This window comes from Eptatretus burgeri, chromosome 5 (genome assembly GCF_056783735.1).
Source record: "Eptatretus burgeri isolate ZD-2024b chromosome 5, Ebu_testis_v1, whole genome shotgun sequence".
NCBI classification, from domain to species: Eukaryota; Metazoa; Chordata; class Myxini; order Myxiniformes; family Myxinidae; genus Eptatretus; species Eptatretus burgeri.
In genome coordinates this window covers 64,934,789-64,951,126 of record NC_140965.1, presented here as the reverse complement: position 1 = coordinate 64,951,126, position 16,338 = coordinate 64,934,789, and the positions used below count along the sequence as shown (strand labels likewise).

The following is a 16,338-nucleotide window of genomic DNA, read 5'->3' as shown; positions in this document are numbered from 1 at the left end:
CAGTGCGATCGTTTACAGCTGGGTCGAGATTCAAACCCAGGCTCAGCTCAATGCTGAGTGTGCATACCTCTAGGTCTCAGCCATCCAAATGAAAGACAGGGAGAAGTAGAACTAAAAAGTGAAAGAAACACATCACTGTATAAAAGTATAATATTTAATTTTAACTTATCTTTAATATCATTAATATTTCATTCTAATAATAAAGTTTAACTCCTGGAGGCAAGTAACCCACTGCATTCCAGAGGCTGTGCAATCAGCTTTCACTATCCTTAATGGGGGAAATGCTAACGGATTTATTTTTGTTTCCAAACAAATCATGAATAATATTTATGTAAAAGCAAAGCTTAATCTGCAATACAGTATACATAAACACACACACACACACAAATTATTAAAGAATCAACCACTAATAACACACATTGATAAAACAAATAAAACATTGCAACTTCAATTAGATCCACTATTATGTGAGTATGATCGGATGTCTCCAAGGGTTTAAATAATGGCTGTATATGCAAGAATATTTGACACAGGACGAAGTCATTTGACGTATCATGTAAGTCCGCTATCAGCATCACGTTAATTCAACCTATCAGTTGATCACTCCATTTTAATAAGGGGGAGAGAGGGGTAGGAGGATGGGACGAGGACAGTGGGACAAGCACAAGGATATCCACAGGGTTTTACTTTTATTCTTTATACATTTTTTCATTAATTTTTTCCCCCCTTTGGGGGATGAAGTGGGTTCTATGGTAATAAATGAATAAATACTGACAGCATATTCACTTTTTGACGAGACCTCAGATATTACAATCACGACAATCTATAGAAAGGTTTTTCTTTTCCAATTTACAAAAAGAAAATTCAAATATAACAGTTACAATTTTATTATTGATATAAGCTAAAATAATAAGAAAAATAGTAAAAACAATCAAAGATTTCAGACCCTCACCAGGACTTGTTTGGTGTGGTGTTACATATTTTACAAGAAAAAAAAAACATTTTAAGAAAAATGTAAAAACATAGAGGGATGGAATGTCAAAAAACAAACAAACAAACAAACAAACAAGGTAGGAATGACACCACATTACGCTGCAAGGATATGACACCACAATCCTCTTATGGATTACCACCACGTCTTTTGACATTTTACTTTTGATGTGGGATTGTGGTGGAAGAACATCAAAATATATCATGATGGGAAACCAAAAGAGGATTGTTGTGTCGTATTGTGGCATCATAATGTGGTGTCATTGTTCATCGTTTTCTTCTTCATCCATCACAATCCAACAACAAAAACTATTACTTTCAATGGTAAACTTTATGATTGTAACTATAGCACTTTCCTTTTCACAATAAGCTTTGAGAACAAATACTGTTTGTTTGTGAGCGTGAAGAACTCGGGGCGATCTAAGGAAGCTTACGAAGATCAAGTCTGCCCGTTTATTTCACAATTTTTTGTTTTTTGTTGAAATTTAAAACATTAATTTATCTGTCGTTTTTTTATTACGGACCAAAATGATGCAAATCAAAGTGTTTAAATAAAACCAACTTTTTGTACAGTAATACCCAAATTAGGTGTCAGGTCAAGCCAGATTAGATCTGTGACTTGCTACAGGTATCATGTAAACCTGCACTAACCTGTTCCATGGTCGGGTTGTCGGTGACTAAACCGTCTCCCCCACCAGGTTTTCTGGTGAGGAGGGTGTTTGGATATGGACACCCAGCAGGATTAAAAACAAAACCTGTAAAAGGGCGGAGGAGATCGTTGTGAGCAAACGGCCATCCATATGTAGTGCCCAGCTGTGTCTGCGGACGTCCTCCTGCAGTTGGGTTTCTTCTTATTAGGAGGGTGGTATCAGGATTTGCACTCCGGCCACCGTAAAACCCTTCGTTCTGCAAAACACAAAAACGCAAAGAAATCTGAAAACCCACTCAATGGGAGTACCTCCTGTGCAGCTTCCCTCCGAAGGGCAGCTCAGCGGATGACGGGATTGGGGCAAAACCTTCGGGACCCCCAATCTTTGATGATAGGAGGGAAACCACGGGGTAACATTCCCGGGTCAGATTGCGGGAGAGTGTGTCGGAGTGGTGCTGAGGTGTCGTCCACCAGATGGCAGTTTCTTTGGGTTAACCGGAGGTGGTCCCTTCAGGTAGGTGCCTGGAATGTCCTATCCCTAAGAGAGGATGATCACCTGTCTCTGTTATCATCTGAGCTCAAGCATTTGGACATCCGTATTGCAGCACTCTGAGGTTCGGCGATCGGATTGCGGCGAGATCATGGTGGGTGGTTACACCTACTATTGGTCTGGTCGCTCTGACGGTTACCATGCCCAAGGAGTTGCTATAGCTGTGTCCAATAAGCTGACTCCAATGATAATTGAGGTAACACCGGTCAACGAGCGTATTATGAGACTAAGGATTCGTCACTCCTTAGGTGTCATTTCATGGTCAATGTATATACTCCGACTGAGGTGAGTGATCTCACCGTGAAGGACACATTCTATGCCATGCTGAAGTATGTGGTTGATCGGTGCCCCAGGTGAGATATTCTTCTCCACTTGGAGGATTTCAATGCATCGACTGGAACTGATAGGGATGGTTATGAGGTGTGTGTTGGTCCCCATGGGTCAGGAACTATGAACCAGAATAGCACTAAGTTCCTTGACTTTGCAAGAAGTCATGGACATAGGGTGGCCGGTTCATGGTTTCAGCGCCCACAAGCTCATCGCTGGACTTGGTATTCCAATGCTGGCGGTGTGGCAAAGGGGCTTGACCATGTCCTCGTTGATAGTCGCTGTTGGATGATTCAGAACTGCAGGGTCTACCGGAGTGCTCAGTTCCTCAATACTGACCACCGGCTTGTTGTAGCAACTCTGAAGTTGTACCTTAAATCCAGGAGAATGGTACCATCCCAGCCTTGGCTGGATGTTGGCAAGCTCAAGGATGAGAAGGTCGCTGAGGAGTTTGCGAACAAGCCGAGTGGACACTTGGGGGGTCTGGGTGCTTTGGGAGGTCCTGAAGAGTTGTGGAATGCCTTCGAGACCACCGTCCTTGATGTTGCCGGTGGATGTCTTGGAACTCACCATTGGGAAAAGAAGAATTTTGTCTTTCAAGGAACACTGGATACCATTGACCAGAGTCGCAGGGCCAGGCTGAATGGCAGAGCTGAGCTGTTTAGGGAGCTGAGGCATAAAATTGTATGTGCACCAAGGGCGGACAAGGAGGCCTATGTGGAAGGAATCTGTGAGGGGGTAGAGCATCACGTGTGGTCAAGTGATTCTCGTCCTGCTTACAGGGGAATTCGTGCATTGCGTTCATCCAAGCCCATCCCTCGGAGCACTACAGTTAGAGCAGAGGGTGGTGGGCTCTTGACAGAGGAGTCCGAAGTGAAGGCTCACTGGGCGGTTTACTTTGAGCGGTTGTACCAGGCTGATCCACCAGCTGTCGAGTTGGACATCAGGGGTGTTACAATCCTTGTTGCTGACCCTCCAATCAACTGTGGTCCACCTTCACTTGTGGAAACACAGGCTGCGGTGAACTGGTTGAAATGGAGTAAAGCTCCAGGCATTTGTGGCATCCATGCTGAACTTCTCAAGGCAGGTGGAAATGCTGCACTCGTGTCGTTGCATGCAGTTCTGTGCTCTGTCTGGAACACAGGCATCATCCCAACTGACTGGAAGAGGGGCCTTGTTGTCCCTCTCTGGAAAGGGAAGGGTGATCGCCAAGACTGCAACAACTACCGAGGGGTGACGCTGCTCTGAGTGCCGGGCAAGTTCTTTGCTTGGATAATTCTTGATAGGGTTCGCCACCATCTGCTTGAGCACCAGCGTCCAGAGCACTCAGGCTTTACACCAAAGAGGTCAACGATTGTCCATATCCTTGCTCTTCGGGTCCTCACCGAACGCAGATGAGATGGAAGACAGAATTCCACTTGCTACCTAAGTAAATTAGTAGGTGGAATTAACTACTCCGGAGAACATAAGTGTGCCACAACAGAAAATGTATATCGGGGGATATTCATTCACTATCAATATCACTTCCCGGTTACGCATGTCGTGCATTCGCAAATATCAGTGCAAGATAGCTGTGCTGCGCGACATGAACACTTCTTTAAACTGCACGGCTTTTTCTTACATCCGCAGTGGAGGTGTTGCATCATGTCACGAGGAATGGGGTCCTTCGTCATCCACTGGACGTCAAGTCCGAATTCACCAGCACACCAACCGTGACCGATAGGACTTGGTGCAGCTATTTCCCGCTCTAGGGAGCGGCGATGGATAGCTGCCTGAAAATTGGCCCTCATAGAATGAAGAAACAGTGAGTCAGAAGTCAGTGGGAGACTTTGCTTGACAGCAGCTTTGGTGCAGAAGATGCGATAGCACGCATCATCCACGTTACTGACGCCCTGCGAGTATAATTTGCAGACAAACGCTTCGAGGGACTTCCCAAGGTCCTCAGGTAAAGAGAAATCATTTCCCAGCTGCGTAAACATTTGGATGTATCTGTCACGACCAGCTGCCAATGTGTAGGCCCTCGTCTTCCCCTTTCCATGGAATGTGCTGACTGTATCGCATCCAGTGAAGACGTGCAGGTCGATGAGATCCCGGCATAGGTTGATACCAATGCATTTAGAGACCACCTGTAAGTCAATAATTCGGTTGCGATTCTTGGTCCCAGTGAGAAAATACAAAGAGCATGGCAGCGTTTGGATGCAAGACAGCAGTATGATGAAAACATCAGTGTCGGGGCTTTGTACAACAACGTGCACATGGTTATCAGCAGCGTGCTTTGCATGCAGTATCATCCTTGAATCAGCTTCTTCGTGGTCACAGTGCAGATCCTTCACTTCAGTGACACGAGTCCCTCCGTCCTCAGCCCGTATCAAATGACATGACTCACTATGAGCGACGAATGGCTGGACATTTTCTAGAACAGCCGGACTGCTCTTGCTCCACTCCAGGAACAGAAATTCGACAAGTGCCTCTTTGTTAGAACCACTGGCGAAGAAGGATTCCACTGCGTGGGAACCTTTTGTTCAGCACTATATATCTAACATTGGCAAGCCCCCGAATACTGTGTATTCTTTTTTGATGCTGATGGCTGAGTAATGGTCGCTGACGATATCGAGGCGAGTGCAGGTATCGCAGCCACCTACAAGTAGAATCCTTCGAAGAATATAGGTGGCGAGCTGTCCAAATGTAGGTGGGAGATTTCACGGAAGGCTATGAACCACTGTCATCAAATCCACGATCAATGCAGAATCAGACGGAATCTCGCTGACAATATGGTTTTGGCAGAGTCCTTCGATTTGATTTAGAAGAACAGCAAAGTTTGTCTTCGCAATCGACCCGTTTGTGTTTGCCAGAGGATAGGATACCACACCTAAACAATGTGACAACATTTTCCTTGGGTGAATTTATCGGTGCTTGCTGAGGACAATCATTCTGGCAAACAGATTGCGATCACTCTTCATGTCAGTGTCGGTACCTGTACGGCCTGTTTTCGCTTTGAGCTGTCCAGAGAACGTCTGGAGTTTCAACTTGGGAATAGTCTCGTGAAAACCAACCTTTGCCGACTGAATGCGATCACTGATGTAGGTCATCACGTGCGCTTCTCCTTTAGCATGAGCAGTGATCAGATCCTCCGCGACACTGGCAGTAGCCACCACTCCCGAGCTTAGGCTGACCAGATCGGAGCTGTCGTAACGAAAAGGTTTAACCATTTGTTCGACACACTCGATGATGGAATTGATTGATTTCTCATCCCGCCGATGAGAAGCCTGGTCCAAGTCCTTTCGCGAACGAGATTCCTCGTCATATCCGGCCATCATCTCACACTGACGAGCAATGGCCGCCCTCTCACTTTGAGAGAGGACCCATCTCTGGACGGCACCTCTATTCAAAGTGATGCCTGTCAAACCTCCTCCGGTTTTGCAGTCGTGGTTGAAGGTCTGCTCTATGACCTGATCGCAAGCAGTCGCAGAGAATCCGTACCGATCTTGCTGCTGAACTGTCCAAGCTCCAGTACTCATTGTTTGATCATGGACTTTGTGATGCGTGTCAGGAAGTTCAACCATTTCCATCCAGTATGCTGGTAAATACCTGGAAAAGTGTGTCCTGTTGTACGCAAAATACCAGGGTAACATGGATCACACTGAGGCCTAGTGAAGTTCCCAATCAGACTCGCGTGTTCCACAAATAAATTGCAAAACAATTTGCACCATGTGAATGTATGAACTCCAGAACGCAAATGTCTGTTTGATTGCACTCTGCTGACGAACGTACTGATCATACAATGACAAGATCTCGACTGTCTCATCTGCGCGACACAGGTTCTTGAAAAGAGCGGCCGGAAATGTATCCAATGAATATTTCAGAAATTTTACCGCTTTCTCATCATGGTCATCGCTGCTGAGAGATTCTAAGAAAGCCTGGAATCTTAACCTCTCGAGAGCTTAGGAAACCAGTTGATGTGCATGGATAGCTCTGTTGTATTGCTTGCCCTCCAAAACAGCATTGACAGAACCGTGAGCTAAAATTCCTGCCTCGACCAGCACATCAAAAAGACCAGCATCGTGATAACGCTTACCGATGATCGATAGGAATGACATGGAGGTATGAAATTCGCCCAGATGAAGTACCAAGCGCCGCATGAACAATTCATTCGTCCAACGAATCTCCTGAGCTTTCGCATAAATTGCTTGGTCAAACACAACGACCACATGGTTTAACTCTAATTCATCTGCGATTGCAACACTCCGCTCCAAGATAGCGTTCACTGTATCGAGACTGGTTGGAGATGACTCAATAACAGGTAAATAGGCCACAGTAGATTTCACCAATTCATCATTGTCATGCAACAGAGTATTGAAACCCATCCAACTGGGCAAATTGTGAGTACCGTCATCAATGGCCCTCATAAATACAAACATAGCATCTATAATACGAGAGTTGTGCCGTGACAGGAGACGTTCAGTAGAACTGATGTCAAGATTTTCACCGGGGACTTGCGGGCCTTGCCTCTTTTGTCGCTGATACGGAGTCAAGGGAGATGGACTCGTATTTAATCGGCCTTTTGGGTAAGGATGACCGAGATGCTGTATGCATTCCAGACTTTTCACCATGCTGTACAAGAATACCATTAGTGTGGTGGGTTGTCCCGGCACCTGAGGCTGTCTCCTCCAGGAAATCGATATTGCTCCACACGAGCATTGTGACCTGACCCTTGTCAAGTCCCGGGGGCACTAACAATCCTCGATTCAACTGAAGTTGTGCTATGGTTCAATATGGTTCAATAATCCAAGCAAATGGGTTGACCTTGTCAAATGTCTGACAGTTTAGCCGAGACACAAAGCCTTAGGTGTTGTCGTCGAACCTTTTGACTCCATATAAACAACATCTTGCAGCAAAGACAACAACTTTAGGTGGACGTTCCTGAGAACGTTCACGTCGTGTTCAAGCGTTGGTTCGTCTGAAACCCCGATCGTCCACACCACCAAGTTTTACAGTGGAACAGGCACCAGGGATTCCGCGGATTCAATACTCAGGTCTGCTGCTGTGGGAGGCCATGGTGCGCTGAGTGGATCAATTCGCCTCATCTCCTGTCGAAGGATCATTGCTGCCGAGTAGAGATTGTGGAGTGTGTTCTGGACTCTTCGCTTCACCGGAGACGGTTCAGCCTCACTGGCAGTTGTGATCTCACTCTCAGTTTTAGAACTGGAAGATGGCATTTTTCCCAGAATGCTACCAGTATCAATCGTCTCCACATGTACAATTTCACTCGCGAAGCGCTTCGACGGGCAATGAAACGAGAGTTGGGGGTATCTCTTTTGAAGGTGCTCCTTCAAATACGAAGTTCTGAAAAGTGAGAAGAGTCTCACTTACAGTGGAAATAACCATTTGGATAATATTGTTGGCATATTCACATAAATACTGTATTAAACCCTACATAGTCTCTTAAACCATAAATAAGCAGACATGCAAGCGTACATCATTTCAGTTTTTTTTGTTGAAGTTAGGGATCATCAATAACTATGAGCATTTTTAAGTGTCCAAAAAGTATGTTGGGAGGGAGGGGGTTAATGACCCATGTACACTTTTGAAATTTTCTAAAAATGCTGATCAATATTTTGAATGCCCTACAGTTTTGAACATACGATTTCAGATGAGGGGGTGGTAAAGAGTGTACATTTTGAACACTTTTGAAAAGTCTAGTAATTATGGATGACCCCTAAATTTATCATACCCGAGTGTTGGAGCTTCTTTTCCAGGCACTGATGTCATACATCCCAAATACTTCTCCCTCAGCTTGGTCAGGCGGTACACTTTGTGATTCTTGAGAAGCTTTTCCTCAATCACTGTTTTGCAGAATACTTCAAAATCTGCATCTACCATTTTTCTATCCGAGTTAATGTAAGATATATATATATATATATATATATATATATATATATATATATATATATATATATATATATATATATATATACATACATATATATATAGTCAGAATTACAATAATATTTATTATTAATGTAGCTCTACAGAAAAAAGAAAATGTAATAATATCTGAAACAGTACTGTTTTAAACAAGAGGATTATTGATAATGATATGGTTAAATTACAAGAAAAATGCAAAAACTTACTCTTCTTCCAGATTCTTTTTGTTCAAAAAGCTTGTATATTCTCGGTAGCATGATGACTATTACTGGACCTCAAGCGCAACACAGTCTTTGTTGCGAATACGACTCAGGCTGCTCTCATCTAACTTCATTTCTGCAGTGACTCGAAGTTTGCCTGTGAATAAAAATATGAATAAAACATTACTGAGTTATACCTCTTAAACTTAAGAATAGTAATTATTTACTGATAATAAATGCCATCATTTATTTATCTTTTTACTGCTCAATACCAGAGGTATATATCAACTTACCAGCATCAATAGTCTCCGCTTTTACAAGCTTATCGAATTGACGATGAGACCGAACTTTTATGTACAGCTCTCTGTTTTTACAGATGATACATATCGCTGGCAAAACATGTTTTCGTTCGTGGGACTCAGCTGATGAGAGACCAATTGTTCCTGCTCTAAGAGTTCTTTTAGTCATGGCAGGTGGCTGATCACTATGGTCATCATCTCCGGATCACTAACTGCTGCACTAGGTCCTCCCACTTCAACATGCTTAGTAAGGCGTTTTTTTTTTACCACGTTCAATGCTTGTTTTGTTGGTTTAACTTCGAATAGCATGCAAGATGGTATCCAAACGAGGGGTCGATATGATCAAATGGTAACACCCACTCCTTACGGTGGTCAGTGGCAAGGCGCCTCTCTTTGCCATCAAGGCTTGAGCAGCCAGGCTTGAGCAGAGTCACAAACCTTCCCCCACCTTTGATTTGTCGTGAACGTAGTGAGCTTCATACTCAATGCGTGCACATGAGAGAATACGAAAGAACAACACAATACCCTGGCAATTTGGAATCCGTGTCGTCGGCTATGACCCTTTTGCTTCCTGTTTTTTTTTTGCTTCCGGTTTTTGTCATGGGGAATGGGAATATTTACTCCACTGATTTTAATAAAGATATCTCCCACATCATCAAAAAATAATTTTTAATCGTGATTTACATTATTTGATCGCTGATCCCGAATCCAGGCCGAAGTAACCGGAAATTGCAGCATCGAATGGAAGAAGAATTCTACGTTCACTTCTAGGCTTTGCCTATTCCATATTAAAGGAGACAACATTTGATTGGTCTTTCAGACAAAGAGGAACATTACAAAACTTCTTCTTTGAAGAAGGAGAGGTTTGTCGTGTCGGCGAACTGGGCGCCGCCATATTGTTTTCTGCACGGAGAGAAGAGAATCCGGCAATCTGATTGGTCGAAGAAATTGCCATTTCATTCGGTAGCAGCGATATTTATACCAACTTTGGAGTCAAAATACGACCATACCTGCAACTTTGTGAAAGTGCCAACAAGTCGATTCGTGTTATATGAGATTTAATGTATATATTTCCACTGAGGATAAGTAGTTCCTCGATTATGGTCACAAAACTGAACGAACGGAGGCAGCGGCTCATGGCCTATTATGTTCTGGTATGTCCTGATCTGTTCAGTGTCCTAGCTCTTCAACGAGCCTTGACTGTGTACAAAAAGCATGTCAGTCGAGCTGTTTGGAAAAAAACGCTGTGTAAAGTGAATGGCTTTAAAGGTTTGTTCAGCCATTTTCGACTGGCAGATTTGCGGCGGTCATATGGTGTTTGACGACCAACTCTCGCCCCAAATTAATGGGTGGAAGTGGAGCCTGGTGGTGCTCTGGTCTTGAAGACCATGACCATATACTTGTTTGAAATCAAATTGTACATCTATAATATTGTTGTGGGCCGGGGGTCGGAGGCGAGAATGACCGCGAGGTGGGGGAGGTTACGCCGTCTCCCACCAGACTCCCCGGAATTGTAGGCTGTCCCTCTGGATAATTCCGTGAGCTGGCGGGTTGCTGAACCGACCGTGGACACCAATATCTCAACCATGTAGCGTAGGATCTTTGTCGAAACCAATTTACCTAATTAACTACGCGATTTCGACTACCGAGGAAACCACGCCGTCGGCACGTCTTGCTCGAACCGGGTCACTCTACCGACTGCGGTAGAGTTCCAACTACCGGCTACCATCTCCGGTTCGGGTGCAGCCGAGCGGAAACTGCCAAAGCCGTGCCGGCTATGATAGACCGATTACCGGGGATGACACCCCGCTTATACTCAGACCCGAACCATGCTGGACCAATACAAGAGAGGATGGAAACGGACTGGGAATATTTCTACAATTGTTTTATTTACAGTAAAATAAAAACAAAGGGAAGACTTGACGCGAATATGCAAGCAGGGAAATATTTACAATCAGCAAAAACACTTACTCAGTTCTACTTACAAGACAGGCCCACACGCAGACACACACACAAAAAGAAAAGAAACCCAGAGTTCCTTATTGGACCCTCCAGCCGATGAGAGAGAGACGAGCTGGGGGTCAGAGTCCGAATGGGTACCTGGCCGTCGGAGAAATGGGGTACTCCGTGCTGTGGAACCTGCCAATGGTTGTTGGCCTGGTCCCAGTCGCACGTGGGGGACTCGTGGTTCATTGTAGGGCTAGGGTGGTGAATAGTCAGAATCCATGGAAGGAGGTCGGGGTCGCTCTGCCCTTCCTTGTGGAGGCCCAGCAGAGACGCGTTTGCCGCCTCGATGACCCTCTGCTCAACCCTCGTGACAGCAAAAACCAACTAAAAACTCGTAACAGCCCCTCGTAACCACTCAAGAACTCCAGCGCAACCCAAAAAAACACGACTCCTTCGTAACCCCACCCGTCATTTTTATACATCCCCCTCAATAGGGGAGGGGCTTTGGTGAAGCCGACGTCACTGTTCGCCCCAATTGGATGGGGCTTCCATGGGTCCTCCCTTTCTGGGCGGGATTTCAGCCAGGTCGGAAAAACTCGTTCACTCTACTGCAGACTCGCTAAAAAGGACCCACCGCTAAAAAGGACCCACTGCCAGGAATTTGGAATTTGGCCAGGGTGCCAGCGATAGCTCACCTATTCTTTGCGAAGGACACTGTGGATCTTTAACGTCCACCAACAAATGCTGGCAGATGGGGCATCTGTTTATCGTCCATCCAAGGGATGGTACACACATTGATGAATCACCCTGCCTCTGAAATACTGAGATGACACGATGCCTGTGAAACACCGGTGTCTGGATTCTAACCCAGGCTAGACAGCTTTGAGGTGAGTGTGCATACCTCTATCCATCCCGTCAGCACACTACACTCATTGATGCCACCATTAATGAGTTTGGCAATACCTGTCTTTGCTGAGAAATGAAATAACGATATTTCCTCTCCAGATAAAAGGTAAAAATACAACATGGGTCCTGAAGCTCATGTGGATCATAAGCAACAGTCATAAAAAAACCCCACAGACCCCCTGAGACACTGATGTTGTTTTAATCCACCCATTGGGACCATACTGTGCAGAGTGTTGGTGCTGCCTAAGTAGTCTCCTGGGCTATTGGGCACAATCCTACAATCCAAGGCAGGTCACCACTTTGACACAGAATACCAGCATGCTGGTACTCATTTTGCCAACCTCAGAAGGATGACAGGCTGAGTCAACCCCACATAGTATTAATTCAACAGTCAAGCTGGGTTTAGAACTCAGGATCCAAGGATCCCAAGCCCATCACCCTAACCATTAAGCCAACACCAGGCATAATTCCATGAACAGACTTTTGTACATCACGGTGATGAAGGTTGTGGTCAAGTTTCATCAAAATTGTGTGTGTAGTTCTGGAAAAGACAGCAACTATCCGTTTTTGGGGGGGGGAGGGGGTCAAAGCCCCCCCAATAGACCCCCTTACTGGGCGCAGATTTTGATACAGTCAATACACTTTCATTAGGCATTAGATGTGAAGCTTGTGGCCAAGTTTCAACAAAATCCTGTGTTTGGTTCAAGCGATAATGACTGAAGTGTTTACGGACTGACTCATTGACGGACTGAGTCACCGACAGACATTGAACACTAAAGTCCTACAGACACTGAACACATGCAGACACGAAGGTCCAGGTGAGATAAAATTATAGAGAGAAAAAAAAACCAACTAATGTCTTCATGCAAAAGCTTGGAAATGGAACAGTCCTTTGTCATGAGGATGATATATTTTGTATTACACAGAATTCAGGTTTTATTGTTTTGGCCACAGTATTTGTAGAAAAGGTAAGTTTCCCTCTCCTTTATAACCATGGAAACCAAGGCCAAGATTACAACAAAACAGAATACAGTACCAGCTGCAGTTCTGCTTCACCCTTGGCCATACAACCCTGAGCTCACTTCGTTCACAGTTAACTTACTGCCTGAAACCACAAAAGAGGAATTGTCATTGCACCTCATCATGACCACAAGATATATATATATATATATATATATATATATATATATATATATATATATATATATATATATATATATATATATGTATATATGTATATATATATATATATATATGTATATATGTATATATATATGTATATATATATATATGTATATATATATATATATATATATATATATATATATATATATATATATATATATATATATATATATATGTTTCTGTCATAGATGTCTCGTTTGTTTCTTCTTTTAACGATAAAAAGTCTTAAATATTTAATTTCACTCTCACAATGAAAGTCCATGCCTCAAGGCTGTCTATGCCACAAAGGGATTTTATCAGGCTTTATGGTTTACCACACACTTGAAGCTTGCAAGAAATATATGGCAAGAGTGCAAGCATGTCACACGAGTGACCGTTAGGCGGTGTATTGGTTCAGTGCAATGTTTGTAGACTGTTGGTTTGAGATGGAAAATATATGTATGTATATATATATATATATATATATATATATATATATATATATATATATATATATATACATACAAGTCATACATATATGTATACATACAAGTCATACATACATCTATCATTATTACTAAAACTCTCATCTTGTATGTATGTATGTATGTATGTTCCCGAATACAGCCAAAACACTACACGATAGCGCAAAAATTTTAGGGTCACCTTACTCACCATTATCCTGCGTTGTGCAGTATCAAGTTTTGTTCAAATTGGGCAACGAAAAATTATTTAAAAAATCAATTTCCGATTCAGTCAAGTACTCTTCGGGGGAATTTGATCAATGCAAACAACCTCAGCGGTGTAGTTCGCTGGAGATATCTTTTATTTTTTTTTGAAATGTTTTTTATTTTTTTTTATGAACCACTATCACAAAGGGAACCCAACGGGTTCACGGGTCGTCTAGTACATATATATATATATATATATATATATGTATACTGTATATACATATATATATATATATATAGATATGTATATATATATATATATATATATATATATATATATATATATATATATATATACATATATATATGAAAAATAAATTTTCCCCTCTCTGGCCTCCCACCCCACACCTTCTCCTCCCACCCCATCCCCTTCTTCCCACCAGAATGTGACCCCACCCCTTCCTCTCCCTCCTTCCGGAATTCCACCACACCCCTTCACTCCTCCCCTCTCACAGCTTCCCCTCCCTCATCTCACCTCCCCCAAATCTGGAATCCCACCCCACCCCTTCTCCTCCCACGCCTTTTTCTCACTCCCTCCGGAATCCCACCCCACACCTACTCCTCCCACTCGCTCCATCTGGAATCCCACCCCACACCTACTCCTCCCACGCCTTCCCCTCGCTCCATCTGGAATCCCACCCCACACCTACTCCTCCCACGCCTTCCCCTCGCTCCATCTGGAATCCTACCCCACCCCTTCTCCTCCCACGCCTTCCCCTACCTCCTCCCCTCCATCCGGACTCCCACCTCACAGCTTCTCCTCCCTCCAGACTCCCACCCCTTCCCCACAACAGGTGGTAGCTCACATGTTCCTAAGTTATGAATTGTGAGAAAATAACTGTTTAAAACCCCTAGGAATGTGGATCGTGGAAAACAAAAATGTGATCCTATAAAGTTTTGTAACAATTAAGATTTTGAAGCAGTCATTCTAATCCTTGCTTCTTCTTCTCCTTTATCTTTTCCTCTCTGTTCCTCTCTTTCGTTATCCATCTCTCTAAGGAGAAGTGTATTATTGCAGAAAGTTTTCTGTCAGACCCACATGGCTGCACCTGGATGGGTTTGATGATTGTGGAGTAGTGGCTGAAACCCGAATCCTCTCCAGGTTCCTCCTGATCACTGCATCTTTGCTCTTTACTTCTTCGGGTTCCTCCTTGGTCTTCAGTTTTATTATGTTTGTACCATATCGCTCTGCTGTGTGGACTTTGCTTCCCCACTGATGGCCCTCTGGTAGCTTTACATGTTGCTACATTGGAGCCTGGGGAGTAAATGCTGAAACCTATCTGCCCAGGTTTTTCCCGACATCTTCGTTCTTTGTTCCTTTCACATTTCTTTCCAATTTTTTTTCAATCCACAATCATGGATGGGTCGCCACTCCAACACAGTATCCCTGCAAGCTGGCACTCATTTTGCCAACCTCGGAAGGATGACAAGTAATCAACCCCACCTGGTATTAATTCAACAGCTGAGCGGGTTTGAACTCAGGACCCGAGGATCCAATGCCCACCACCCCAACCATGAAGCCAACACCAGGCATATTAAGCTGATGAAGGATATTATTAAATGATGCCGTTATTTAGAAAAGAGAAAAAGCGAAGAAAAGAGAAAAAGAGAAAAAGAGAGAAAGAGAAAAAGAAAGATCACAAAGGGTTTGCATCTTCCATACAAACAAAACGCATTTCACTTTTCACTGATAGGAGGAGAGAGGTAATTTAATTGGACAAAATACGACAGATATAACTACACATGGCTCCCTTTTGTGTTGGTAGGCGTCTCCCAGGGGTCTCCGAGAACCGTCAATATATATATATATATATATATATATATATATATATATATATATATATATATATATATATATATATATATATATATATATATATATATATATATATATATCTCCTCCTTCTTCTTTCGGCTGCTCCCGTTCGGGGTCACCACAGCGGATCATCCGTATGATCCGCATAGTGATTTGGCACATGTTTTACGCCGGATGCCCTTCCTGACGCAACCCTGGTCGCCTCTTACGACACAGGGATATGGTACACCTATTTTAACCGGGGTATACACCGGCCCAGTATACTGGTACTCACTTTGCCGACCTCAGAAGGATGACAGGCTGAGTCAACCCCCTGGTGTATTAATTCAGTGGCCCAACGGGGCTTGAACTCAGGACCTTTTGGATCCCAAGCCGCTGCCCTAACCACTGCGCCAACACCAGGCATATAAATAAATATAAATATATATATATATATATATATATATATATATATATATATATATATAGACACATATATATATATATATATATATATATATATATATATATATATATATACATACATATACATATACACATACACACATATATATATATACACACACACATATATATATATATATATATATATATATATATATATATATATATATATACACACATATATATATATATATACACACATATATATATATATACACACATATATATACATATATATATATATATATACATATATACACATATATATATACACATATATATATTGTTGCGGATTCGCGCCCGCCGGCGTGCTGACGGCCACGTAACTTGAATCGCGGCACGTCGCCCACCGGACGGACAATCCAGTCGTGACCCTCTCGGACTAACGCC

The 16,338-nt window shown here is 43.1% G+C and overlaps 1 long non-coding RNA gene across 4 annotated transcripts in view; it reads right to left on the bottom strand.

The window, feature by feature from the left end:
• Window positions 1–223: 223 nt before the first annotated feature.
• The window catches only part of LOC147026574 (uncharacterized), a 184,028-nt gene continuing 167,913 nt past the window's right edge, over window positions 224–16,338 (bottom strand). For all 4 annotated transcript variants that reach the window (XR_015058401.1, XR_015058400.1, XR_015058402.1 and 1 more), the window contains exons 3-4: window positions 8,648–8,798; window positions 224–1,896 (exon numbers count right to left, since the gene is read on the bottom strand). This is a non-coding gene — a long non-coding RNA (uncharacterized LOC147026574). The remainder of the gene's footprint in view (window positions 1,897–8,647; window positions 8,799–16,338) is intronic.